Below are 7,500 nucleotides of genomic sequence, written 5' to 3'. Positions count from 1 at the left end.
CAGTTGTCTCACTTACCTGGCACTCAGTTGCCTCACTTACCTAGCACTCGGTTGCCTCACTTACCTGGCACTCAGTTGCCTCACTTACCTGGCACTCAGTTGCCTCATTTACCTGGCACTCAGTTGCCTCACTTACCTGGCACTCAGTTGCCTCACTTACCTGACACTCAGTTGCCTCACTTACGTGGCACTCAGTTGCCTCACTTACCTGACACTCAGTTGTCTCACTTACGTGGCACTCAGTTGCCTCACTTACCTAGCACTCGGTTGCCTCACTTACCTGACACTCAGTTGCCTCACTTACCTGGCACTCAGTTGCCTCACTTACCTGGCACTCAGTTGCCTCACTTACCTGGCACTCAGTTGCCTCACTTACCTGGCACTCAGTTGCCTCACTTACCTGGCACTCGGTTGCCTCACTTACCTGGCACTCAGTTGCCTCACTTACCTGGCACTCAGTTGCCTCACTTACCTGGCACTCAGTTGCCTCACTTACCTGTCACTCAGTTGCCTCACTTACCTGGCACTTAGTTGCCTCACTTACCTGGCACTCGATTGCCTCACTTACGTGGCACTCAGTTGCCTCACTTACCTGACACTCAGTTGCCTCACTTACGTGGCACTCAGTTGCCTCACTTACCTGGCACTCAGTTGCCTCACTTACCTGGCAGTCAGCTGCCTCACTTACCTGGCACTCAGTTGCCTCACTTACCTGGCACTCAGTTGCCTCACTTACCTGGCACTCAGTTGCCTCACTTACCTGGCACTCAGTTGCCTCACTTACCTGGCACTCAGTTGCCTCACTTACCTGGCACTCAGTTGCCTCACTTACCTGGCACTCAGTTGCCTCACTTACCTGGCACTCAGTTGCCTCACTTACCTGACACTTATTTACATTACGTACTCTTAGTATTCACTTGCATCACGTGTCACCTTACTTACCTGTCACCCATTAACTTGGCTCTAAAACTTACATTTTCCTTAACTGGTGCTTACTTTCTTTACTAATATTTCCCGGAGCCCTTGAAACTTAAGGACCAACAATGGCAACCGTGTCTAACTTCATTATTTAGATATGTGTGTTTTCTTACCTAGAAATCGAACTTGGAGTAGGATTTGGAGCACGATGGACACCACAGCCAGGAGAATTCGATTCCGCAAATCAGCGACTGCGATTTCTCTTGTACAGTTCAACATTTTACACTCGCGACCCCTTTTGCATAAACATATGCGTGACCCCCAAGACTATTTTATTTATTTTTCTTTTTTATTAATTAATAAATGTATTTATTTTTGTACATAATTTTAAGCTAAGAAGCTAAATCGGTAATCAGAGCAAGCTATTTTTACCCATTTCAGTTGCCTCACTTACCTGGCACTCAGTTGCCTCACTTACCTAGCACTCAATTGTCTCACTTACCTGACACTCGGTTGCCTCACTTACCTGGCACTCAGTTGCCTCACTTACCTGGCACTCAGTTGCCTCACTTACGTGGCACTCAGTTGCCTCACTTACCTGACACTCAGTTGCCTCACTTACCTGGCACTCGGTTGCCTCACTTACCTGACACTCAGTTGCCTCACTTACCTGACACTCAGTTGCCTCACTTACGTGGCACTCAGTTGCCTCACTTACCTGGCACTCAGTTGCCTCACTTACCTGACACTCAGTTGCCTCACTTACCTGACACTCAGTTGTCTCACTTACCTAGCACTCAGTTGCCTCACTTACCTGTCACTCAGTTGCCTCACTTACGTGGCACTCGGTTGCCTCACTTACCTGCCACTCAGTTGTCTCACCTGGCACTCAGTTGCCTCACTTACCTGGCACTCGATTGCCTCACTTACCTGACACTCGATTGCCTCACTTACCTGGCACTCAGTTGCCTCACTTACCTGGCACTCAGTTGCCTCACTTACCTGGCACTCAGTTGCCTCACTTACCTGGCACTCAGTTGCCTCACTTACGTGGCACTCAGTTGCCTCACTTACGTGGCACTCAGTTGCCTCACTTACGTGGCACTCAGTTGCCTCATTTACTGCCACTCAGTTGCCTCACTTACCTGGCACTCAGTTGCCTCACTTACCTGACACTCAGTTGCCTCACTTACCTGGCACTCAGTTGCCTCACTTACCTGGCACTCAGTTGCCTCACTTACCTGGCACTCAGTTGCCTCACTTACCTGGCACTCAGTTGCCTCACTTACCTGGCACTCAGTTGCCTCACTTACCTGGCACTCAGTTGCCTCACTTACCTAGCACTCAGTTGCCTCACTTACCTGACACTTATTTACATTACGTACTCCTAGTATTCACTTGCATCACGTGTCACCTTACTTACCTGTCACCCATTAACTTGGCTCTAAAACTTACATTTTCCTTAACTGGTGCTTACTTTCTTTACTAATATTTCCCGGAGCCCTTGAAACTTAAGGACCAACAATGGCACCCGTGTCTAACTTCATTATTTAGATGTGTGTTTTCTTACCTAGAAATCGAACTTGGAGTAGGATTTGGAGCACGATGGACACCACAGCCAGGAGAATTCGATTCCGCAAATCAGCGACTGCGATTTCTCTTGTACAGTTCAACATTTTACACTCGCGACCCCTTTTGCATAAACATATGCGTGACCCCCAAGATTATTTTATTTATTTTTTTTTTAATTAATTAATAAATTTATTTATTTTTGTGAATAATTTTAAGCTAAGAAGCTAAATCGGTAATCAGAGCAAGCTATTTTTACCCATTTCAGTTGCCTCACTTACCTGGCACTCAGTTGCCTCACTTACCTAGCACTCAGTTGCCTCACTTACCTGACACTCGGTTGCCTCACTTACCTGGCACTCAGTTGCCTCACTTACCTGGCACTCAGTTGCCTCACTTACTTGGCACTCAGTTGCCTCACTTACCTGACACTCAGTTGCCTCACTACCTGGCACTCGGTTGCCTCACTTACCTGACACTCAGTTGCCTCACTTACCTGGCACTCAGTTGCCTCACTTACGTGGCACTCAGTTGCCTCACTTACCTGGCACTCAGTTGCCTCACTTACCTGACACTCAGTTGCCTCACTTACGTGGCACTCAGTTGCCTCACTTACCTGACACTCAGTTGCCTCACTTACGTGGCACTCAGTTGCCTCACTTACGTGGCACTCGGTTGCCTCACTTACCTGCCACTCAGTTGTCTCACCTGGCACTCAGTTGCCTCACTTACCTGGCACTCGATTGCCTCACTTACCTGACACTCGATTGCCTCACTTACCTGGCACTCAGTTGCCTCACTTACGTGGCACTCAGTTGCCTCACTTACCTGGCACTCAGTTGCCTCACTTACGTGGCACTCAGTTGCCTCACTTACGTGGCACTCAGTTGCCTCACTTACGTGGCACTCAGTTGCCTCACTTACGTGGCACTCAGTTGCCTCACTTACGTGGCACTCAGTTGCCTCACTTACGTGGCACTCAGTTGCCTCACTTACCTGGCACTCAGTTGCTTCACTTACTGCCACTCAGTTGCCTCACTTACCTGGCACTCAGTTGCCTCACTTACCTGGCACTCAGTTGCCTCACTTACCTGGCACTCAGTTGCCTCACTTACCTGGCACTCAGTTGCCTCACTTACCTGGCACTCAGTTGCCTCACTTACCTGGCACTTATTTACATTACGTACTCCTAGTATTCACTTGCATCACGTGTCACCTTACTTACCTGTCACCCATTAACTTGGCTCTAAAACTTACATTTTCCTTAACTGGTGCTTACTTTCTTTACTAATATTTCCCGGAGCCCTTGAAACTTAAGGACCAACAATGGCAACCGTGTCTAACTTCATTATTTAGATATGTGTGTTTTCTTACCTAGAAATCGAACTTGGAGTAGGATTTGGAGCACGATGGACACCACAGCCAGGAGAATTCGATTCCGCAAATCAGCGACTGCGATTTCTCTTGTACAGTTCAACATTTTACACTCGCGACCCCTTTTGCATAAACATATGCGTGACCCCCAAGATTATTTTATTTATTTTTCTTTTTTATTAATTAATAAATTTATTTATTTTTGTAAATAATTTTAAGCTAAGAAGCTAAATCGGTAATCAGAGCTAGCTATTTTTACCCATTTCAGTTGCCTCACTTACCTGGCACTCAGTTGCCTCATTTACCTAGCACTCAGTTGCCTCACTTACCTGACACTCAGTTGCCTCACTTACCTGGCACTCAGTTGCCTCACTTACCTGGCACTCAGTTGCCTCACTTACCTGGCACTCAGTTGCCTCACTTACCTGACACTCAGTTGCCTCACTTACCTGGCACTCGGTTACCTCACTTACCTGACACTCAGTTGCCTCACTTACCTGACACTCAGTTGCCTCACTTACCTGGCACTCAGTTGCCTCACTTACGTGGCACTCAGTTGCCTCACTTACCTGGCACTCAGTTGCCTCACTTACCTGTCACTCAGTTGCCTCACTTACGTGGCACTCGGTTGCCTCACTTACCTGGCACTCAGTTGTCTCACCTGGCACTCAGTTGCCTCACTTACGTGGCACTCGATTGCCTCACTTACCTGACACTCGATTGCCTCACTTACCTGGCACTCAGTTGCCTCACTTACCTGGCACTCAGTTGTCTCACTTACGTGGCACTCAGTTGCCTCACTTACGTGGCACTCAGTTGCCTCACTTACCTGACACTCAGTTGCCTCACTTACGTGGCACTCAGTTGCCTCACTTACTGCCACTCAGTTGCCTCACTTACCTGGCACTCAGTTGCCTCACTTACGTGGCACTCAGTTGCCTCACTTACCTGGCACTCAGTTGCCTCACTTACCTGACACTCAGTTGCCTCACTTACCTGGCACTCAGTTGCCTCACTTACCTGGCACTCAGTTGCCTCACTTACGTGGCACTCAGTTGCCTCACTTACCTAGCACTCAGTTGTCTCACTTACCTGGCACTCAGTTGCCTCACTTACCTAGCACTCAGTTGCCTCACTTACCTGTCACTCAGTTGCCTCACTTACGTGGCACTCGATTGCCTCACTTACCTGTCACTCAGTTGTCTCACCTGGCACTCAGTTGCCTCACTTACCTGGCACTCGATTGCCTCACTTACCTGACACTCGATTGCCTCACTTACCTGTCACTCAGTTGCCTCACTTACCTGGCACTCAGTTGCCTCACTTACGTGGCACTCAGTTGCCTCACTTACGTGGCACTCAGTTGCCTCACTTACCTGACACTCAGTTGCCTCACTTACGTGGCACTCAGTTGCCTCACTTACTGCCACTCAGTTGCCTCACTTACCTGGCACTCAGTTGCCTCACTTACGTGGAACTCAGTTGCCTCACTTACCTGGCACTCAGTTGCCTCACTTACCTGACACTCGGTTGCCTCACTTACCTGGCACTCAGTTGCCTCACTTACCTGGCACTCAGTTGCCTCACTTACCTGGCACTCAGTTGCCTCACTTACCTGACACTCAGTTGCCTCACTTACCTGACACTCAGTTGCCTCACTTACCTGGCACTCAGTTGCCTCTTACCTGGCACTCAGTTGCCTCACTTACCTGGCACTCAGTTGCCTCACTTACCTGGCACTCAGTTGCCTCACTTACCTGTCGCTCAGTTGCCTCACTTACCTGGCACTCGATTACCTCACTTACCTGGCACTCGGTTGCCTCACTTACCTGGCACTCGATTGCCTCACGTGGCACTCAGTTACCTCACTTACCTGGCACTCAGTTGCCTCACTTACCTGGCACTCGGTTCCCTCACTTACCTGGCACTCAGTTGCCTCATTTACCTTGCACTCAGTTGCCTCACTTACCTGGCACTCAGTTGCCTCACTTACCTGGCACTCAGTTGCCTCACTTACCTGGCACTCGGTTGCCTCACTTACGTGGCACTCAGTTGCCTCACTTACCTGACACTCAGTTGCCTCACTTACCTGGCACTCAGTTGCCTCACTTACCTGGCACTCGGTTGCCTCACTTACCTGGCACTCGGTTGCCTCACTTACCTGACACTCAGTTGCCTCACTTACCTGGCACTCGATTGCCTCACTTACCTGACACTCAGTTGCCTCACTTACGTGGCACTCAGTTGCCTCACTTACCTGACACTCATTTGCCTCACTTACCTGGCACTCAGTTGCCTCACTTACGTGGCACTCAGTTGCCTCACTTACCTTGCACTCAGTTGCCTCACTTACCTGGCTCTCGGTTGCCTCACTTACGTGGCACTCAGTTGTTTCTTACCTAGCACTCAGTTGCTTCATTTACCTGGCACTCAGTTGCCTCATTTACTTGGCACTTAGTTGCCTCACTTACCTGGCACTCGGTTGCCTCACTTACCTGGCACTCAATTGCCTCACTTACGTGGCACTCAGTTGCCTCACTTACCTGGCACTCAGTTGCCTCACTTACCTGGCACTCAGTTGCCTCACTTACGTGGCACTCAGTTGCCTCACTTACCTGGCACTCAGTTGCCTCACTTACCTGGCACTCAGTTGCCTCACTTACCTGGCACTCAGTTGCCTCACTTACCTGGCACTCAGTTGCCTCACTTACCTGGCACTCGGCTGCCTTACTTACCTGGCACACAGTTGCCCTACTTACCTGGCACTTATTTACATTACGTACTCTTAGTATTCACTCGCATCACGTGTCACCTTACTTACCTCAAAAAAAGAAAAAAAAAAAAAAAATCTGCCCTGATGCTAACTTGCCTTACATAGCGTTCGCCTGCCTTCCTTAACTGGCACATTTAAGCAATTTACCTAATTTGCCAGTCACGTACTTAGCTTACTTGTCACCCATTAACTTGGCTCTAAAACTTACATTTTCCTTAACTGCTACTTACTTTCTTTAGTAATATTTAAATTAAAATGAAAAGAATAACTAGAATTTCTTATTCGATTTCAACAGAAGCAACAGTCAGAGATGACTTAGACATCAATGTTAATGGCTGATACTTCTTTATCAGAAGTCAAGGGTCTTGTGTCGTGTATTTTGGATTAAAGGATATATTGAATTTAAATTTGAAGGTTGGAAAATTGCCTAATGTTTGTTTAAATTCAATTTAAATCATTCTTTACCAGTATGTTGCTTTTGGCAGTCACAACCAATCCTAGGACTTCTGCATGTAGCTTATATAAATGCACCTGTTCCTTCGCTCTATAGTAACTTGAATGCACTCGAACCACATGTTTGTTTGACATTTTAAAACGTCATTTTAGTCATTCGCTTTGTCTTTCTTTTCCACAAGCCCTTCTGGTTATGCATGTGGGTTGCTGTGTTTCATCTGTCGACGAGTTTTTACAGACGATTCTTTGAAACACTGAACTGTCAGAGTTTGCCACTGCTCTGCTGTTAGCATATCCTAAGCTGAGCATTATGTGGAACTAGATTTCTCACCTTGGCCCCTTTCAGAATTTCTATTGTTTTACTAAAGTCAAATCACACACACACACACACACAAACACACACACACACACAC

At 47.8% G+C, this 7,500-nt stretch overlaps 1 protein-coding gene across 1 annotated transcript in view; it reads left to right on the top strand.

The window, feature by feature from the left end:
* Positions 1-7,500, top strand: part of LOC113800653 (carbohydrate sulfotransferase 11) — a 24,681-nt gene that overhangs the window by 2,810 nt on the left and 14,371 nt on the right. The gene's annotated exons all lie outside the window — the stretch shown is intronic.

The sequence above is a fragment of the Penaeus vannamei genome, chromosome 31, assembly GCF_042767895.1.
Source record: "Penaeus vannamei isolate JL-2024 chromosome 31, ASM4276789v1, whole genome shotgun sequence".
Taxonomy (NCBI): Eukaryota; Metazoa; Arthropoda; class Malacostraca; order Decapoda; family Penaeidae; genus Penaeus; species Penaeus vannamei.
This window is presented reverse-complemented; position numbering and strand designations above follow the sequence as displayed.